Here is a 22,055-nt window from a genome sequence, read left to right as displayed (position 1 = left end):
ACAGTGAATTGAAGTGTTGGAACAGACTGGTTCTATTTCAGAGAAACGCATTAGTGTTTCTTGTGAATGCTTGAAAGTAGCTTAAGGCACTTTCAAAGGAAAGTGTTTTTCTCTGAAAGTACAGCATTTAGAAAGTGAAGTAACATTCCGTTCACTTTGCACAGTGAATTGAAGTGTTGGAACAGACTGCTTCTCTTTCAGAGAAACGCATGTGAGTTTCTTCCTAATGCTTGTAAGTAGCTTAAGGCACTTTCAAAGGAAAGTGATTTTCTCTGAAAGGACAGCATTTAGAAAGTGAAGTAATATTCCATTCACTTCGCACAGTGAATTGAAGTGTTGGAACAGATTGCTTCTCTTTCAGAGAAACACATTAGTGTTTCTTGTGAATGCTTGTAAGTAGCTCAAGGCTCATTCCAAGGAAAGTGATTTTCTCTAAATGGACAGCATTTAGAAAGTGAAGCAACACTCCATTCCCTTCGTGCAGTGAATTGAAGTGTTGTAACAGACTGCTTCTCTTTCATAGAAACGCATTAGAGTTTCTTGCGAATGCTTGCAGGTAGCTTAAGGCACTTTCAAAGGAAAGTGATTTTCTTTGAAAGGACAGCATTTAGAAAGTGAAACAACACTCAATTCACTTCGCATAGTGAATTGAAGAGTTGGAACAGACTCCTTCACGTTCAGAAAAACAGATGTGAGTTTCTTGTGAATGCTTGTAAATAGATTAAGGCACTTTCAAAGGAAAGTTATTTTCTCTGAAAGGACAGCATTTAGAAAGTGAAGCAACACTCCATTCACTTCGCACAGTGAATTGAAATGTTGGAAGAGAAGGCTTCTCTTTCAGAGAAACAGATGTGAGTTTCTTGAGAATGCTTGAAAGTTGCTTAAGGCTCTTTCAAACAAAAGTGATTTTCTCTAAAAGTACAGCATTTAGAAAGTGAAGCAACACTCCATTCACTTCGCAGAGAGAATTGAAGTGTTGGAACGGACTGCTTCTCTTTCAGAGAAATGCATGTGAGTTTCTGTTGAATGCTTGCAAGTAGCTTAAGGCAGTTTTAAAGGAAAGTGATTTTCACTGAAAGGACAGCATTTAGAAAGTGAAGCAACACTCAATTCACTTCGCACAGTGAATTGAAGAGTTGGAACAGACTCCTTCACGTTCAGAAAAACAGATGTGAGTTTCTTGTGAATGCTTGTAAGTAGATTAAGGCACTTTCAAAGGAAAGTGATTTTCTCTGAAAGGACAGCATTTAGAAAGTGAAGCAACACTCCATTCATTTCGCACAGTGAATTGAAGTGTTGGAACAGACTGCTTCTATTTCAGAGAAATGTATGTGTGTTTCTTGTGAATGCTTGAAAGTAGCTTAAGGCACTTTCGAAGGAAAGTGATTTTCTCTGAAAGGACAGCATTTAGAAAGTGAGTAACATTCCATTCACTTCGCACAGTGAATTGAAGTGTAGGAACAGACTGCTTCTCTTTCAGAGAAATGCATGTGAGTTTCTGTTGAATGCTTGTAAGTAGCTTAAGGCTCTTTCAAAGGAAAGTGATTTTCACTGAAAGGACAGCATTTAGAAAGTGAAGCAACACTCAATTCACTTCGCACAGTGAATTGAAGTGTTGGAACAGACTCCTTCACTTTCAGAAAAACAGATGTGAGTTTCTTGTGAATGCTTGTAAGGAGTTTAAGGCACTTTCAAAGGAAAGTGATTTTCTCTGAAAGGACAGCATTTAGAAAGTGAAGCAACACTCCATTCATTTCGCACAGTGAATTGAAGTGTTGGAACAGACTGCTTCTATTTCAGAGAAATGTATGTGTGTTTCTTGTGAATGCTTGAAAGTAGCTTAAGGCACTTTCAAAGGAAAGTGATTTTCTCTTAAAGGACAGCATTTAGAAAGTGAAGTAACATTCCGTTCACTTTGCACAGTGAATTGAAGTGTTGGAACAGACTGCTTCTCTTTCAGAGAAACGCATGTGAGTTTCTTCCTAATGCTTGTAAGTAGCTTAAGGCACTTTCAAAGGAAAGTGATTTTCTCTGAAAGGACAGCATTTAGAAAGTGAAGTAACATTCCATTCACTTCGCACAGTGAATTGAAGTGTTGGAACAGATTGCTTCTCTTTCAGAGAAACACATTAGTGTTTCTTGTGAATGCTTGTAAGTAGCTCAAGGCTCATTCCAAGGAAAGTGATTTTCTCTAAATGGACAGCATTTAGAAAGTGAAGCAACACTCCATTCCCTTCGTGCAGTGAATTGAAGTGTTGTAACAGACTGCTTCTCTTTCATAGAAACGCATTAGAGTTTCTTGCGAATGCTTGCAGGTAGCTTCAGGCACTTTCAAAGGAAAGTGATTTTCTTTGAAAGGACAGCATTTAGAAAGTGAAACAACACTCAATTCACTTCGCATAGTGAATTGAAGAGTTGGAACAGACTCCTTCACGTTCAGAAAAACAGATGTGAGTTTCTTGTGAATGCTTGTAAATAGATTAAGGCACTTTCAAAGGAAAGTGATTTTCTCTGAAAGGACAGCATTTAGAAAGTGAAGTAACATTCCATTCACTTCGCACAGTGAATTGAAGTGTTGGAACAGACTGCTTCTCTTTCAGAGAAATGCATGTGAGTTTCTGTTGAATGCTTGTAAGTAGCTTAAGGCTCTTTCAAAGGAAAGTGATTTTCACTGAAAGGACAGCATTTAGAAAGTGAAGCAACACTCAATTCACTTCGCACAGTGAATTGAAGTGTTGGAACAGACTCCTTCACTTTCAGAAAAACAGATGTGAGTTTCTTGTGAATGCTTGTAAGGAGTTTAAGGCACTTTCAAAGGAAAGTGATTTTCTCTGAAAGGACAGCATTTAGAAAGTGAAGCAACACTCCATTCATTTCGCACAGTGAATTGAAGTGTTGGAACAGACTGCTTCTATTTCAGAGAAATGTATGTGTGTTTCTTGTGAATGCTTGAAAGTAGCTTAAGGCACTTTCAAAGGAAAGTGATTTTCTCTTAAAGGACAGCATTTAGAAAGTGAAGTAACTTTCCATTCACTTCGCACAGTGAATTGAAGTGTTGGAACAGACTGCTTCTCTTTCAGAGAAACGCATGTGTATTTCTTGTGAATGCTTGAAAGTAGCTTAAGGCACTTTCAAAGGAAAGTGATTTTCTCTGAAAGGACAGCATTTAGAAAGTGAAGTAACATTCCATTCACTTCGCACAGTGAATTGAAGTGTTGGAACAGATTGCTTCTCTTTCAGAGAAACACATTAGTGTTTCTTGTGAATGCTTGTAAGTAGCTCAAGGCTCATTCCAAGGAAAGTGATTTTCTCTAAATGGACAGCATTTAGAAAGTGAAGCAACACTCCATTCCCTTCGTGCAGTGAATTGAAGTGTTGTAACAGACTGCTTCTCTTTCATAGAAACGCATTAGAGTTTCTTGCGAATGCTTGCAAGTAGCTTAAGGCACTTTCAAAGGAAAGTGATTTTCTTTGAAAGGACAGCATTTAGAAAGTGAAGCAACACTCAATTCACTTCGCATAGTGAATTGAAGAGTTGGAACAGACTCCTTCACGTTCAGAAAAACAGATGTGAGTTTCTTGTGAATGCTTGAAAGTAGATTAAGGCACTTTCAAAGGAAAGTGATTTTCTCTGAAAGGACAGCATTTAGAAAGTGAAGCAACACTCCATTCACTTCGCACAGTGAATTGAAGTGTTGGAAGAGAAGGCTTCTCTTTCAGCGAAACAGATGTGAGTTTCATGAGAATGCTTGAAAGTTGCTTAAGGCTCTTTCAAACAAAAGTGATTTTCTCTAAAAGTACAGCATTTAGAAAGTGAAGCAACACTCCATTCACTTCGCCCAGTGAATTGAAGTGTTGGAACAGACTGCTTCTATTTCAGAGAAACGCATGTGTGTTTCTTGTGAATGCTTGAAAGTAGCTTAAGGCACTTTCAAAGAAAGGGATTTTCTCTGTAAGTACAGAATTTAGAAAGTGAAGTAACATTCCATTCACTTCGCACAGTGAATTGAAGTGTTGGAACAGACTGCTTCTCTTTCAGAGAAACGCATGTGAGTTTCTGTTGAATGCTTGTAAGTTGCTTAAGGCACGTTCAAAGGAAAGTGATTTTCTCTGAAAGGACAGCAATTAGAAAGTGAAGCAACACTCCATTCACTTCACACAGTGAATTGAAGTGTTGGAACAAACTGCTTCTCTTTCAGAGAAATGCATGTGAGTTTCTGTTGAATGCTTGTAAGTAGCTTAAGGCTCTTTCAAAGGAAAGTGATTTTCTCTGAAAGGTCAGCATTTAGAAAGTGAAGCAACACTCCACTCACTTCGCACAGTGAATTGAAGTGTTGGAACAGACTGCTTCTCTTTCAGAGAAACGCTTTAGTGTTTTTTGTGAATGCTTGCAAGTAGCTTAAGGCACTTTCCAAGGAAAGTGATTTCATTTGAAAGGACAGCATTTAGAAAGTGAAGCAACACTCCATTCACTTCGCACAGTGAATTGAAGTGTTGGAACAGACTGGTTCTATTTCAGAGAAACGCATTAGTGTTTCTTGTGAATGCTTGAAAGTAGCTTAAGGCACTTTCAAAGGAAAGTGTTTTTCTCTGAAAGTACAGCATTTAGAAAGTGAAGTAACATTCCGTTCACTTTGCACAGTGAATTGAAGTGTTGGAACAGACTGCTTCTCTTTCAGAGAAACGCATGTGAGTTTCTTCCTAATGCTTGTAAGTAGCTTAAGGCACTTTCAAAGGAAAGTGATTTTCTCTGAAAGGACAGCATTTAGAAAGTGAAGTAATATTCCATTCACTTCGCACAGTGAATTGAAGTGTTGGAACAGATTGCTTCTCTTTCAGAGAAACACATTAGTGTTTCTTGTGAATGCTTGTAAGTAGCTCAAGGCTCATTCCAAGGAAAGTGATTTTCTCTAAATGGACAGCATTTAGAAAGTGAAGCAACACTCCATTCCCTTCGTGCAGTGAATTGAAGTGTTGTAACAGACTGCTTCTCTTTCATAGAAACGCATTAGAGTTTCTTGCGAATGCTTGCAGGTAGCTTAAGGCACTTTCAAAGGAAAGTGATTTTCTTTGAAAGGACAGCATTTAGAAAGTGAAACAACACTCAATTCACTTCGCATAGTGAATTGAAGAGTTGGAACAGACTCCTTCACGTTCAGAAAAACAGATGTGAGTTTCTTGTGAATGCTTGTAAATAGATTAAGGCACTTTCAAAGGAAAGTTATTTTCTCTGAAAGGACAGCATTTAGAAAGTGAAGCAACACTCCATTCACTTCGCACAGTGAATTGAAATGTTGGAAGAGAAGGCTTCTCTTTCAGAGAAACAGATGTGAGTTTCTTGAGAATGCTTGAAAGTTGCTTAAGGCTCTTTCAAACAAAAGTGATTTTCTCTAAAAGTACAGCATTTAGAAAGTGAAGCAACACTCCATTCACTTCGCAGAGAGAATTGAAGTGTTGGAACGGACTGCTTCTCTTTCAGAGAAATGCATGTGAGTTTCTGTTGAATGCTTGCAAGTAGCTTAAGGCAGTTTTAAAGGAAAGTGATTTTCACTGAAAGGACAGCATTTAGAAAGTGAAGCAACACTCAATTCACTTCGCACAGTGAATTGAAGAGTTGGAACAGACTCCTTCACGTTCAGAAAAACAGATGTGAGTTTCTTGTGAATGCTTGTAAGTAGATTAAGGCACTTTCAAAGGAAAGTGATTTTCTCTGAAAGGACAGCATTTAGAAAGTGAAGCAACACTCCATTCATTTCGCACAGTGAATTGAAGTGTTGGAACAGACTGCTTCTATTTCAGAGAAATGTATGTGTGTTTCTTGTGAATGCTTGAAAGTAGCTTAAGGCACTTTCGAAGGAAAGTGATTTTCTCTTAAAGGACAGCATTTAGAAAGTGAGTAACATTCCATTCACTTCGCACAGTGAATTGAAGTGTAGGAACAGACTGCTTCTCTTTCAGAGAAATGCATGTGAGTTTCTGTTGAATGCTTGTAAGTAGCTTAAGGCTCTTTCAAAGGAAAGTGATTTTCACTGAAAGGACAGCATTTAGAAAGTGAAGCAACACTCAATTCACTTCGCACAGTGAATTGAAGTGTTGGAACAGACTCCTTCACTTTCAGAAAAACAGATGTGAGTTTCTTGTGAATGCTTGTAAGGAGTTTAAGGCACTTTCAAAGGAAAGTGATTTTCTCTGAAAGGACAGCATTTAGAAAGTGAAGCAACACTCCATTCATTTCGCACAGTGAATTGAAGTGTTGGAACAGACTGCTTCTATTTCAGAGAAATGTATGTGTGTTTCTTGTGAATGCTTGAAAGTAGCTTAAGGCACTTTCAAAGGAAAGTGATTTTCTCTTAAAGGACAGCATTTAGAAAGTGAAGTAACTTTCCATTCACTTCGCACAGTGAATTGAAGTGTTGGAACAGACTGCTTCTATTTCAGAGAAACGTATGTGTGTTTCTTGTGAATGCTTGATAATAACTTAAGGGACTTTCAAAGGAAAGTGATTTTCTCTGAAAGGACAGCATTTAGAAAGTGAAGTAACATTCCATTCACTTTGCACAGTGAATTGAAGTGTTGGAACAGACTGCTTCTCTTTCAGAGAAACGCATGTGAGTTTCTTCCTAATGCTTGTAAGTAGCTTAAGGCACTTTCAAAGGAAAGTGATTTTCTCTGAAAGGACAGCATTTAGAAAGTGAAGCAACACTCCATTCCCTTTGTGCAATGAATTGAAGTGTTGGAACAGACTGCTTCTCTTTCAGAGAAACGCATAAGTGTTTCTCGTGAATGCTTGTAAGTAGTTCAAGGCTCATTCAAAGGAAAGTGATTTTCTCTGAATGGACAGCATTTAGAAAGTGAAGCAACACTCCATTCACTTCGCAGAGAGAACTGAAGTGTTGGAACGGACTGCTTCTCTTTCAGAGAAATGCATGTGAGTTTCTGTTGAATGCTTGCAAGTAGCTTAAGGCAGTTTCAAAGGAAAGTGATTTTCACTGAAAGGACAGCATTTAGAAAGTGAAGCAACACTCCATTCACTTCGCACAGTGAATTGAAGAGTTGGAACAGACTCCTTCACGTTCAGAAAAACAGATGTGAGTTTCTTGTGAATGCTTGTAAGTAGATAATGGCACTTTCAAAGGAAAGTGATTTTCTCTGAAAGGACAGCATTTAGAAAGTGAAGCAACTCTCCATTCATTTCGCACAGTGAATTGAAGTGTTGGAACAGACTGCTTCTATTTCAGAGAATCGTATGTGTGTTTCTTGTGAATGCTTGAAAGTAGCTTAAGGCACTTTCCAAGGAAAGTGATTTTCTCTGAAAGGACAGCATTTAGAAAGGGAAGTAACATTCCATTCACTTCGCACAGTGAATTGAAGTGTTGGAACAGACTGCTTCACTTTCAGAGAAACGCATGTGAGTTTCTGGTGAATGCTTGAAAGTAGCTTAAGGTACTTTCAAAGGAAAGTGATTTTCTCTGAAAGGACAGCATTTAGAAACTGAAGTAACATTCCATTCACTTCGCACAGTGAATTGAAGTGTTGGAACAGACTCCTTCACTTTCAGAAAAACAGATGTGAGTTTCTTGTGAATGCTTGTAAGTAGATTAAGGCACTTTCAAAGGAAAGTGATTTTCTCTGAAAGGACAGCATTTAGAAAGTGAAGCAACACTCCATTCATTTCGCACAGTGAATTGAAGTGTTGGAACAGACTGCTTCTATTTCAGAGAAACGTATGTGTGTTTCTTGTGAATGCTTGAAATATGCTAAGGCAATTTCAAAGGAAAGTGATTTTCTCTGAAAGGACAGCATTTAGAAAGTGAAGTAACATTCCATTCACTTCGCACAGTGAATTGAAGTGTTGGAACAGACTGCTTCTCTTTCAGAGAAACGCATGTGAGTTTCTGGGGAATGCTTGAAAGTAGCTTAAGGTACTTTCAAAGGAAAGTGATTTTCTCTGAAAGGACAGCATTTAGAAAGTGAAGTAACATTCCATTCACTTCGCACAGTGAATTGAAGTGTTGGAACAGACTGCTTCTATTTCAGTGAAACGTATGTGTGTTTCTTGTGAATGCTTGATAGTAACTTAAAGCACTTTCAAAGGAAAGTGATTTTCTCTGAAAGGACAGCATTTAGAAAGTGAAGCAACTCTCCATTCATTTCGCACAGTGAATTGAAGTGTTGGAACAGACTGCTTCTATTTCAGAGAATCGTATGTGTGTTTCTTGTGAATGCTTGAAAGTAGCTTAAGGCACTTTCCAAGGAAAGTGATTTTCTCTGAAAGGACAGCATTTAGAAAGGGAAGTAACATTCCATTCACTTCGCACAGTGAATTGAAGTGTTGGAACAGACTGCTTCACTTTCAGAGAAACGCATGTGAGTTTCTGGTGAATGCTTGAAAGTAGCTTAAGGTACTTTCAAAGGAAAGTGATTTTCTCTGAAAGGACAGCATTTAGAAACTGAAGTAACATTCCATTCACTTCGCACAGTGAATTGAAATGTTGGAACCGACTGCTTCTCTTTCAGAGAAATGCATGTGAGTTTCTATTGTATGCTAATAAGTAGCTTAAGGCTCTTTCAAAGGAAAGTGATTTTCACTGAAAGGACAGCATTTAGAAAGTGAAGCAACACTCAATTCACTTCGCACAGTGAATTGAAGTGTTGGAACAGACTCCTTCACTTTCAGAAAAACAGATGTGAGTTTCTTGTGAATGCTTGTAAGTAGATTAAGGCACTTTCAAAGGAAAGTGATTTTCTCTGAAAGGACAGCATTTAGAAAGTGAAGCAACACTCCATTCATTTCGCACAGTGAATTGAAGTGTTGGAACAGACTGCTTCTATTTCAGAGAAACGTATGTGTGTTTCTTGTGAATGCTTGAAATATGCTAAGGCAATTTCAAAGGAAAGTGATTTTCTCTGAAAGGACAGCATTTAGAAAGTGAAGTAACATTCCATTCACTTCGCACAGTGAATTGAAGTGTTGGAACAGACTGCTTCTCTTTCAGAGAAACGCATGTGAGTTTCTGGGGAATGCTTGAAAGTAGCTTAAGGTACTTTCAAAGGAAAGTGATTTTCTCTGAAAGGACAGCATTTAGAAAGTGAAGTAACATTCCATTCACTTCGCACAGTGAATTGAAGTGTTGGAACAGACTGCTTCCATTTCAGTGAAACGTATGTGTGTTTCTTGTGAATGCTTGATAGTAACTTAAAGCACTTTCAAAGGAAAGTGATTTTCTCTGAAAGGACAGCATTTAGAAAGTGAAGCAACACTCCATTCACTTCGCACCGTGAACTGAAGTGTTGGAACGGACTGCTTCTCTTTCAGAGAAATGCATGTGAGTTTCTGTTGAATGCTTGTAAGTAGCTTAAGGCACTTTCAAAGGAAAGTGATTTTCTCTGAAAGGACAGCATTTAGAAAGTGAAGTAGCACTCCATTCACTTCGCACAGTGAATTGAAGTGTTGGAAGAGAAGGCTTGTGTTTCAGAGAAATGCATGTGAGTTTCTTGTGAATGCTTGAAAGTAGCTTAAGGCACTATCAAAGGAAAGTGATTTTCTCTGAAAGGACAGCATTTAGAAAGTGAAGCAACACTCCATTCACTTCGCACACTGAATTGAAGTTTTGGAACAGACTGCTTTCTTTCAGAGAAATGCATGTGTGTTTTTTGTGAATGCTTGTAAGTAGCTTACGGCACTTTCCAAGGAAAGTGATTTCATCTGAAAGGACAGCATTTAGAAAGTGAAGCAACACTCCATTCACTTCGCACAGTGAATTGAAGTGTTGGAACCGACTGCTTCTCTTTCAGAGAAATGCATGTGAGTTTCTGTTGAATGCTTGTAAGTAGCTTAAGGCTCTTTCAAAGGAAAGTGATTTTCACTGAAAGGACAGCATTTAGAAAGTGAAGCAACACTCAATTCACTTCGCACAGTGAATTGAAGTGTTGGAACAGACTCCTTCACGTTCAGAAAAACAGATGTGAGTTTCTTGTGAAGGCTTGTAAGTAGATTAAGGCACTTTCAAAGGAAAGTGATTTTCTCTGAAAGGACAGCATTTAGAAAGTGAAGCAACACTCCATTCATTTCGCACAGTGAATTGAAGTGTTGGAACAGATTGCTTCTATTTCAGAGAAACGCATTAGTGTTTTTTGTGAATGCTTGCAAGTAGCTTAAGGCACTGTCTAAGGAAAGTGATTTTCTCTGAAAGGACAGCATTTAGAAAGTGAAGCAACACTCCATTCACTTCGCAGAGAGAATTGAAGTGTTGGAACGGACTGCTTCCCTTTCAGAGAAATGCATGTGAGTTTCTTGTGAATGCCTGTAAGTAGCTTAAGGCACTTTCAAAGGAAAGTGATTTTCTCTGAAAGGACAGCATTTAGAAAGTGAAGCAACACTCCATTCATTTCGCACAGTGAATTGAAGTGTTGGAACAGATTGCTTCTATTTCAGAGAAACGCATTAGTGTTTTTTGTGAATGCTTGCAAGTAGCTTAAGGCACTGTCTAAGGAAAGTGATTTTCTCTGAAAGGACAGCATTTAGAAAGTGAAGCAACACTCCATTCACTTCGCAGAGAGAATTGAAGTGTTGGAACGGACTGCTTCTCTTTCAGAGAAATGCATGTGAGTTTCTTGTGAATGCCTGTAAGTAGCTTAAGGCACTTTCAAAGGAAAGTGATTTTCTCTGAAAGGACAGCATTTAGAAAGTGAAGCAACACTCCATTCATTTCGCACAGTGAATTGAAGTGTTGGAACAGACTGCTTCTATTTCAGAGAAACGTATGTGTGTTTCTTGTGAATGCTTGAAAGTAGCTTAAGGCACTTTCAAAGGAAAGCGATTTTCTCTGAAAGGACAGCATTTAGAAAGTGAAGTAACATTCCATTCACTTCGCACAGTGAATTGAAGTGTTGGAACAGGCTGCTTCTCTTTCAGAGAAACGCATGTGAGTTTCTGGTGAATGCTTGAAAGTAGCTTAAGGTACTTTCAAAGGAAAGTGATTTTCTCTGAAAGGACAGCATTTAGAAAGTGAAGTAATATTCCATTCACTTCGCACAGTGAATTGAAGTGTTGGAACAGACTGCTTCTATTTCAGTGAAACGTATGTGTGTTTCTTGTGAATGCTTGATAGTAACTTAAAGCACTTTCAAAGGAAAGTGATTTTCTCTGAAAGGACAGCATTTAGAAAGTGAAGCAACACTCCATTCACTTCGCACCGTGAGCTGAAGTGTTGGAAGAGAAGGCTTCTCTTTCTGAGAAATGCATGTGAGTTTGTTGTGAATGCTTGAAAGTAGCTTAAGGCACTATCAAAGGAAAGTGATTTTCTCTGAAAGGACAGCATTTAGAAAGGGAAGCAACACTCCATTCACTTCGCAAAGTGAATTGAAGTGTTGGAACAGACTGGTTCTCTTTCAGAGAAACACATTAGTGTTTCTTGTGAATGCTTGCAAGTAGCTTAAGGCACTTTCTAAGGAAAGTGATTTTCTCTGAAAGGACAGCATTTAGAAAGTGAAGCAACACTCCATTCACTCCGCAGAGAGAATTGAAGTGTTGGAACGGACTGCTTCTCTTTCAGAGAAATGCATGTGAGTTTCTGTTGAATGCTTGTAAGTAGCTTAAGGCACTTTCAAAGGAAAGTGATTTTCTCTGAAAGGACAGCATTTAGAAAGTGAAGCAGCACTCCATTCACTTCGCACAGTGAATTGAAGTGTTGGAAGAGAAGGCTTCTGTTTCAGAGAAATGCATGTGAGTTTCTTGTGAATGCTTGAAAGTAGCTTAAGGCACTATCAAAGGAAAGTGATTTTCTCTGAAAGGACAGCATTTAGAAAGTGAAGCAACACTCCATTCACTTCGCACACTGAATTGAAGTTTTGGAATAGACGGCTTTCTTTCAGAGAAATGCATGTGTGTTTTTTGTGAATGCTTGTAAGTAGCTTAAGGCACTTTCAAAGGAAAGTGATTTTCTCTGAAAGGACAGCATTTAGAAAGTGAAGCAACACTCCATTCATTTCGCACAGTGAATTGAAGTGTTGGAACCGATTGCTTCTATTTCAGAGAAACGCATTAGTGTTTCTCGTGAATGCTTGAAAGTAGCTTAAGGCACTTTCAAAGGAAAGTGATTTTCTCTGAAAGGACAGCATTTAGAAAGTGAAGTAACATTCCATTCACTTCGCACAGTGAGTTGAAGTGTTGGAAGAGACTGCTTCTCTTTCAGAGAAACACATGTGAGTTTCTGGTGAATGCTTGAAAGTTGCTTAAGGCACTTTCAAAGGAAAGTGATTTTCTCTGAAAGGACAGCATTTAGAAAGTGAAGTAACATTCCATTCACTTCGCACAGTGAATTGAAGTGTTGGAACAGACTGCTTCTATTTCAGAGAAACGTATGTGTGTTTCTTGTGAATGCTTGATAGTAACTTAAGGCACTTTCAAAGGAAAGTGATTTTCTCTGAAAGTACAGCATTTAGAAAGTGAAGTAACATTCCATTCACTTTGCACAGTGAATTGAAGTGTTGGAACAGACTGCTTCTCTTTCAGAGAAACGCATGTGAGTTTCTTCCTAATGCTTGTAAGAAGCTTAAGGCACTATCAAAGGAAAGTGATTTTCTCTGAAAGGACAGCATTTAGAAAGTGAAGCAACACTCCATTCACTTCGCACACTGAATTGAAGTGTTGGAACAGGCTGCTTCTATTTCACAGAAATGCATGTGAGTTTCTGTTGAATGCTTGTAAGTAGCTTAAGGTACTTTCAAAGGAAAGTGATTTTCTCTGAAAGGACAGCATTTAGAAAGTGAAGTAACATTCCATTCACTTCGCACACTGAATTGAAGTGTTGGAACAGACTGCTTCTATTTCAGTGAAACGTATGTGTGTTTCTTGTGAATGCTTGATAGTAACTTAAAGCACTTTCAAAGGAAAGTGATTTTCTCTGAAAGGACAGCATTTAGAAAGTGAAGCAACACTCCATTCACTTCGCACACTGAATTGAAGTGTTGGAACAGGCTACTTCTATTTCAAAGAAATGCATGTGAGTTTCTGTTGAATGCTTGTAAGTAGCTTAAGGCACTTTCAAAGGAAAGTGATTTTCTCTGAAAGGACAGCATTTAGAAAGTGAAGCAACACTCCATTCACTTCGCACACTGAACTGAAGTTTTGGAACAGCCTGCTTCCCTTTCAGAGAAATGCATGTGAGTTTTTTGTCAATGCTTGTAAGTAGCTTAAGGCAGTTTCAAAGGAAAGTGATTTTCTCTGAAAGGACAGCATTTAGAAAGTGAAGCAAGACTCCATTCACTTCGCACAGTGAATTGAAGTGTTGGAACAGACTGCTTCTATTTCAGAGAAACGTATGTGTGTTTCTTGTGAATGCTTGAAAGTAGCTTAAGGCACTTTCAAAGGAAAGTGATTTTCTCTGAAAGGACAGCATTTAGAAAGTGAAGTAACATTCCATTCACTTCGCACAGTGAATTGAAGTGTTGGAACAGACTGCTTCTCTTTCAGAGAAACGCATGTGAGTTTCTGGTGAATGCTTGAAAGTAGCTTAAGGTACTTTCAAAGGAAAGTGATTTTCTCTGAAAGGACAGCATTTAGAAAGTGAAGTAATATTCCATTCACTTCGCACAGTGAATTGAAGTGTTGGAACAGACTGCTTCTATTTCAGTGAAACGTATGTGTGTTTCTTGTGAATGCTTGATAGTAACTTAAAACACTTTCAAAGGAAAGTGATTTTCTCTGAAAGGACAGCATTTAGAAAGTGAAGCAACACTCCATTCACTTCGCACCGTGAGCTGAAGTGTTGGAAGAGAAGGCTTCTCTTTCTGAGAAATGCATGTGAGTTTCTTGTGAATGCTTGAAAGTAGCTTAAGGCACTATCAAAGGAAAGTGATTTTCTCTGAAAGGACAGCATTTAGAAAGGGAAGCAACACTCCATTCACTTCGCAACGTGAATTGAAGTGTTGGAACAGACTGGTTCTCTTTCAGAGAAACACATTAGTGTTTCTTGTGAATGCTTGCAAGTAGCTTAAGGCACTTTCTAAGGAAAGTGATTTTCTCTGAAAGGACAGCATTTAGAAAGTGAAGCAACACTCCATTCACTCCGCAGAGAGAATTGAAGTGTTGGAACGGACTGCTTCTCTTTCAGAGAAATGCATGTGAGTTTCTGTTGAATGCTTGTAAGTAGCTTAAGGCACTTTCAAAGGAAAGTGATTTTCTCTGAAAGGACAGCATTTAGAAAGTGAAGCAGCACTCCATTCACTTCGCACAGTGAATTGAAGTGTTGGAAGAGAAGGCTTCTGTTTCAGAGAAATGCATGTGAGTTTCTTGTGAATGCTTGAAAGTAGCTTAAGGCACTATCAAAGGAAAGTGATTTTCTCTGAAAGGACAGCATTTAGAAAGTGAAGCAACACTCCATTCACTTCGCACACTGAATTGAAGTTTTGGAATAGACTGCTTTCTTTCAGAGAAATGCATTTGTGTTTTTTGTGAATGCTTGTAAGTAGCTTAAGGCACTTTCAAAGGAAAGTGATTTTCTCTGAAAGGACAGCATTTAGAAAGTGAAGCAACACTCCATTCATTTCGCACAGTGAATTGAAGTGTTGGAACAGATTGCTTCTATTTCAGAGAAACGCATTAGTGTTTCTCGTGAATGCTTGAAAGTAGCTTAAGGCACTTTCAAAGGAAAGTGATTTTCTCTGAAAGGACAGCATTTAGAAAGTGAAGTAACATTCCATTCACTTCGCACAGTGAGTTGAAGTGTTGGAAGAGACTGCTTCTCTTTCAGAGAAACACATGTGAGTTTCTGGTGAATGCTTGAAAGTTGCTTAAGGCACTTTCAAAGGAAAGTGATTTTCTCTGAAAGGACAGCATTTAGAAAGTGAAGTAACATTCCATTCACTTCGCACAGTGAATTGAAGTGTTGGAACAGACTGCTTCTATTTCAGAGAAACGTATGTGTGTTTCTTGTGAAAGCTTGATAGTAACTTAAGGCACTTTCAAAGAAAGTGATTTTCTCTGAAAGTACAGCATTTAGAAAGTGAAGTAACATTCCATTCACTTTGCACAGTGCATTGAAGTGTTGGAACAGACTGCTTCTCTTTCAGAGAAACGCATGTGAGTTTCTTCCTAATGCTTGTAAGTAGCTAAAGGCACTATCAAAGGAAAGTGATTTTCTCTGAAAGGACAGCATTTAGAAAGTGAAGCAACACTCCATTCACTTCGCACACTGAATTGAAGTGTTGGAACAGGCTGCTTCTATTTCACAGAAATGCATGTGAGTTTCTGTTGAATGCTTGTAAGTAGCTTAAGGCACTTTCAAAGGAAAGTGATTTTCTCTGAAAGGACAGCATTTAGAAAGTTAAGCAACACTCCATTTACTTCGCACACTGAATTGAAGTTTTGGAACAGCCTGCTTCCCTTTCAGAGAAATGCATGTGAGTTTCTGGTGAATGCTTGAATGTAGCTTAAGGCACTTTCAAAGGAAAGTGATTTTCTCTGAAAGGACAGCATTTAGAAAGTGAAGCAACACTCCATTCACTTCGCAGAGAGAATTGAAGTGTTGGAACGGACTGCTTCTCTTTCAGAGAAATGCATGTGAGTTTCTGTTGAATGCCTGCAAGTAGTTTAATGCAGTTTCAAAGGAAAGTGATTTTCTCTGAAAGGACAGCATTTAGAAAGTGAAGCAACACTCAATTCACTTCGCACTGTGAATTGAAGAGTAGGAACAGACTCCTTCACGTTCAGAAAAACAGATGTGAGTTTCTTGTGAATGCCTGTAAGTAGATTAAGGCACTTTCAAAGGAAAGTGATTTTCTCTGAAAGGACAGCATTTAGAAAGTGAAGCAACACTCCATTCATTTCGCACAGTGAATTGAAGTGTTGGAACAGACTGCTTCTATTTCAGAGAAACGTATGTGTGTTTCTTGTGAATGCTTGAAAGTAGCTTAAGGCACTTTCAAAGGAAAGTGATTTTCTCTGAAAGGACAGCATTTAGAAAGTGAAGTAACATTCCATTCACTTCGCACAGTGAATTGAAGTGTTGGAACAGACTGCTTCTCTTTCAGAGAAACGCATGTGAGTTTCTGGTGAATGCTTGAAAGTAGCTTAAGGTACTTTCAAAGGAAAGTGATTTTCTCTGAAAGGACAGCATTTAGAAAGTGAAGTAACATTCCATTCACTTCGCACACTGAATTGAAGTGTTGGAACAGACTGCTTCTATTTCAGTGAAACGTATGTGTGTTTCTTGTGAATGCTTGATAGTAACTTAAAGCACTTTCAAAGGAAAGTGATTTTCTCTGAAAGGACAGCATTTAGAAAGTGAAGCAACACTCCATTCACCTCGCACACTGAATTGAAGTGTTGGAACAGGCTACTTCTATTTCACAGAAATGCATGTGAGTTTCTGTTGAATGCTTGTAAGTAGCTTAAGGCACTTTCAAAGGAAAGTGATTTTCTCTGAAAGGACAGCATTTAGAAAGTGAAGCAACACTCCATTCACTTCGCACACTGAACTGAAGTTTTGGAACAGCCTGCTTCCCTTTCAGAGAAATGCATGTGAGTTTTTTGTCAATGCTTGTAAGTAGCTTAAGGCAGTTTCAAAGGAAAGTGATTTTCTCTGAAAGGACAGCATTTAGAAAGTGAAGCAAGACTCCATTCACTTCGCACAGTGAATTGACGTGTTGGAACAGACTGGTTCTCTTTCAGAGAAACGCATTAGTGTTTTTTGTGAATGCTTGCAAGTAGCTTAAAGCACTGTCTAAGGAAAGTGATTTTCTCTGAAAGGACAGCATTTAGAAAGTGAAGCAACACTCCATTCACTTCGCAGAGAGAATTGAAGTGTTGGAACGGACTGCTTCCCTTTCAGAGAAATGCATGTGAGTTTCTTGTGAATGCCTGTAAGTAGATTAAGGCACTTTCAAAGGAAAGTGATTTTCTCTGAAAGGACAGCATTTAGAAAGTGAAGCAACACTCCATTCATTTCGCACAGTGAATTGAAGTGTTGGAACAGACTGCTTCTATTTCAGAGAAACGTATGTGTGTTTCTTGTGAATGCTTGAAAGTAGCTTAAGGCACTTTCAAAGGAAAGTGATTTTCTCTGAAAGGACAGCATTTAGAAAGTGAAGTAACATTCCATTCACTTCGCACAGTGAATTGAAGTGTTGGAACAGACTGCTTCTCTTTCAGAGAAACGCATGTGAGTTTCTGGTGAATGCTTGAAAGTAGCTTAAGGTACTTTCAAAGGAAAGTGATTTTCTCTGAAAGGACAGCATTTAGAAAGTGAAGTAACATTCCATTCACTTCGCACACTGAATTGAAGTGTTGGAACAGACTGCTTCTATTTCAGTGAAACGTATGTGTGTTTCTTGTGAATGCTTGATAGTAACTTAAAGCACTTTCAAAGGAAAGTGATTTTCTCTGAAAGGACAGCATTTAGAAAGTGAAGCAACACTCCATTCACTCCGCAGAGAGAATTGAAGTGTTGGAACGGACTGCTTCTCTTTCAGAGAAATGCATGTGAGTTTCTGTTGAATGCTTGTAAGTAGCTTAAGGCACTTTCAAAGGAAAGTGATTTTCTCTGAAAGGACAGCATTTAGAAAGTGAAGCAGCACTCCATTCACTTCGCACAGTGAATTGAAGTGTTGGAAGAGAAGGCTTCTGTTTCAGAGAAATGCATGTGAGTTTCTTGTGAATGCTTGAAAGTAGCTTAAGGCACTATCAAAGGAAAGTGATTTTCTCTGAAAGGACAGCATTTAGAAAGTGAAGCAACACTCCATTCACTTCGCACACTGAATTGAAGTGTTGGAACAGGCTGCTTCTATTTCACAGAAATGCATGTGAGTTTCTGTTGAATGCTTGTAAGTAGCTTAAGGCACTTTCAAAGGAAAGTGATTTTCTCTGAAAGGACAGCATTTAGAAAGTTAAGCAACACTCCATTTACTTCGCACACTGAATTGAAGTTTTGGAACAGCCTGCTTCCCTTTCAGAGAAATGCATGTGAGTTTCTGGTGAATGCTTGAATGTAGCTTAAGGCACTTTCAAAGGAAAGTGATTTTCTCTGAAAGGACAGCATTTAGAAAGTGAAGCAACACTCCATTCACTTCGCAGAGAGAATTGAAGTGTTGGAACGGACTGCTTCTCTTTCAGAGAAATGCATGTGAGTTTCTGTTGAATGCCTGCAAGTAGTTTAATGCAGTTTCAAAGGAAAGTGATTTTCTCTGAAAGGACAGCATTTAGAAAGTGAAGCAACACTCAATTCACTTCGCACTGTGAATTGAAGAGTAGGAACAGACTCCTTCACGTTCAGAAAAACAGATGTGAGTTTCTTGTGAATGCCTGTAAGTAGATTAAGGCACTTTCAAAGGAAAGTGATTTTCTCTGAAAGGACAGCATTTAGAAAGTGAAGCAACACTCCATTCATTTCGCACAGTGAATTGAAGTGTTGGAACAGACTGCTTCTATTTCAGAGAAACGTATGTGTGTTTCTTGTGAATGCTTGAAAGTAGCTTAAGGCACTTTCAAAGGAAAGTGATTTTCTCTGAAAGGACAGCATTTAGAAAGTGAAGTAACATTCCATTCACTTCGCACAGTGAATTGAAGTGTTGGAACAGACTGCTTCTCTTTCAGAGAAACGCATGTGAGTTTCTGGTGAATGCTTGAAAGTAGCTTAAGGTACTTTCAAAGGAAAGTGATTTTCTCTGAAAGGACAGCATTTAGAAAGTGAAGTAACATTCCATTCACTTCGCACACTGAATTGAAGTGTTGGAACAGACTGCTTCTATTTCAGTGAAACGTATGTGTGTTTCTTGTGAATGCTTGATAGTAACTTAAAGCACTTTCAAAGGAAAGTGATTTTCTCTGAAAGGACAGCATTTAGAAAGTGAAGCAACACTCCATTCACCTCGCACACTGAATTGAAGTGTTGGAACAGGCTACTTCTCTTTCAGAGAAATGCATGTGAGTTTCTGTTGAATGCTTGTAAGTAGCTTAAGGCACTTTCAAAGGAAAGTGATTTTCTCTGAAAGGACAGCATTTAGAAAGTGAAGCAACACTCCATTCACTTCGCACACTGAACTGAAGTTTTGGAACAGCCTGCTTCCCTTTCAGAGAAATGCATGTGAGTTTTTTGTCAATGCTTGTAAGTAGCTTAAGGCAGTTTCAAAGGAAAGTGATTTTCTCTGAAAGGACAGCATTTAGAAAGTGAAGCAAGACTCCATTCACTTCGCACAGTGAATTGACGTGTTGGAACAGACTGGTTCTCTTTCAGAGAAACGCATTAGTGTTTTTTGTGAATGCTTGCAAGTAGCTTAAAGCACTGTCTAAGGAAAGTGATTTTCTCTGAAAGGACAGCATTTAGAAAGTGAAGCAACACTCCATTCACTTCGCAGAGAGAATTGAAGTGTTGGAACGGACTGCTTCCCTTTCAGAGAAATGCATGTGAGTTTCTTGTGAATGCCTGTAAGTAGATTAAGGCACTTTCAAAGGAAAGTGATTTTCTCTGAAAGGACAGCATTTAGAAAGTGAAGCAACACTCCATTCATTTCGCACAGTGAATTGAAGTGTTGGAACAGACTGCTTCTATTTCAGAGAAACGTATGTGTGTTTCTTGTGAATGCTTGAAAGTAGCTTAAGGCACTTTCAAAGGAAAGTGATTTTCTCTGAAAGGACAGCATTTAGAAAGTGAAGTAACATTCCATTCACTTCGCACAGTGAATTGAAGTGTTGGAACAGACTGCTTCTCTTTCAGAGAAACGCATGTGAGTTTCTGGTGAATGCTTGAAAGTAGCTTAAGGTACTTTCAAAGGAAAGTGATTTTCTCTGAAAGGACAGCATTTAGAAAGTGAAGTAACATTCCATTCACTTCGCACACTGAATTGAAGTGTTGGAACAGACTGCTTCTATTTCAGTGAAACGTATGTGTGTTTCTTGTGAATGCTTGATAGTAACTTAAAGCACTTTCAAAGGAAAGTGATTTTCTCTGAAAGGACAGCATTTAGAAAGTGAAGCAACACTCCATTCACTCCGCAGAGAGAATTGAAGTGTTGGAACGGACTGCTTCTCTTTCAGAGAAATGCATGTGAGTTTCTGTTGAATGCTTGTAAGTAGCTTAAGGCACTTTCAAAGGAAAGTGATTTTCTCTGAAAGGACAGCATTTAGAAAGTGAAGCAGCACTCCATTCACTTCGCACAGTGAATTGAAGTGTTGGAAGAGAAGGCTTCTGTTTCAGAGAAATGCATGTGAGTTTCTTGTGAATGCTTGAAAGTAGCTTAAGGCACTATCAAAGGAAAGTGATTTTCTCTGAAAGGACAGCATTTAGAAAGTGAAGCAACACTCCATTCACTTCGCACACTGAATTGAAGTTTTGGAATAGACGGCTTTCTTTCAGAGAAATGCATGTGTGTTTTTTGTGAATGCTTGTAAGTAGCTTAAGGCACTTTCAAAGGAAAGTGATTTTCTCTGAAAGGACAGCATTTAGAAAGTGAAGCAACACTCCATTCATTTCGCACAGTGAATTGAAGTGTTGGAACAGATTGCTTCTATTTCAGAGAAACGCATTAGTGTTTCTCGTGAATGCTTGAAAGTAGCTTAAGGCACATTCAAAGGAAAGTGATTTTCTCTGAAAGGACAGCATTTAGAAAGTGAAGTAACATTCCATTCACTTCGCACAGTGAGTTGAAGTGTAGGAAGAGACTGCTTCTCTTTCAGAGAAACACATGTGAGTTTCTGGTGAATGCTTGAAAGTTGCTTAAGGCACTTTCAAAGGAAAGTGATTTTCTCTGAAAGGACAGCATTTAGAAAGTGAAGTAACATTCCATTCACTTCGCACAGTGAATTGAAATGTTGGAACAGACTGCTTCTATTTCAGAGAAACGTATGTGTGTTTCTTGTGAATGCTTGATAGTAACTTAAGGCACTTTCAAAGGAAAGTGATTTTCTCTGAAAGTACAGCATTTAGAAAGTGAAGTAACATTCCATTCACTTTGCACAGTGCATTGAAGTGTTGGAACAGACTGCTTCTCTTTCAGAGAAACGCATGTGAGTTTCTTCCTAATGCTTGTAAGTAGCTAAAGGCACTATCAAAGGAAAGTGATTTTCTCTGAAAGGACAGCATTTAGAAAGTGAAGCAACACTCCATTCACTTCGCACACTGAATTGAAGTGTTGGAACAGGCTGCTTCTATTTCACAGAAATGCATGTGAGTTTCTGTTGAATGCTTGTAAGTAGCTTAAGGCACTTTCAAAGGAAAGTGATTTTCTCTGAAAGGACAGCATTTAGAAAGTTAAGCAACACTCCATTTACTTCGCACACTGAATTGAAGTTTTGGAACAGCCTGCTTCCCTTTCAGAGAAATGCATGTGAGTTTCTGGTGAATGCTTGAATGTAGCTTAAGGCACTTTCAAAGGAAAGTGATTTTCTCTGAAAGGACAGCATTTAGAAAGTGAAGCAACACTCCATTCACTTCGCAGAGAGAATTGAAGTGTTGGAACGGACTGCTTCTCTTTCAGAGAAATGCATGTGAGTTTCTGTTGAATGCCTGCAAGTAGCTTAATGCAGTTTCAAAGGAAAGTGATTTTCTCTGAAAGGACAGCATTTAGAAAGTGAAGCAACACTCAATTCACTTCGCACTGTGAATTGAAGTGTAGGAACAGACTCCTTCACGTTCAGAAAAACAGATGTGAGTTTCTTGTGAATGCCTGTAAGTAGATTAAGGCACTTTCAAAGGAAAGTGATTTTCTCTGAAAGGACAGCATTTAGAAAGTGAAGCAACACTCCATTCATTTCGCACAGTGAATTGAAGTGTTGGAACAGACTGCTTCTATTTCAGAGAAACGTATGTGTGTTTCTTGTGAATGCTAGAAAGTAGCTTAAGGCACTTTCAAAGGAAAGTGATTTTCTCTGAAAGGACAGCATTTAGAAAGTGAAGTAACATTCCATTCACTTCGCACAGTGAATTGAAGTGTTGGAACAGACTGCTTCTCTTTCAGAGAAACGCATGTGAGTTTCTGGTGAATGCTTGAAAGTAGCTTAAGGTACTTTCAAAGGAAAGTGATTTTCTCTGAAAGGACAGCATTTAGAAAGTGAAGTAACA

This window comes from Myodes glareolus, chromosome 3, assembly GCF_982192425.1.
Source record: "Myodes glareolus chromosome 3, mMyoGla1.1, whole genome shotgun sequence".
NCBI lineage: Eukaryota > Metazoa > Chordata > Mammalia > Rodentia > Cricetidae > Myodes > Myodes glareolus.
This window is presented reverse-complemented; position numbering follows the sequence as displayed.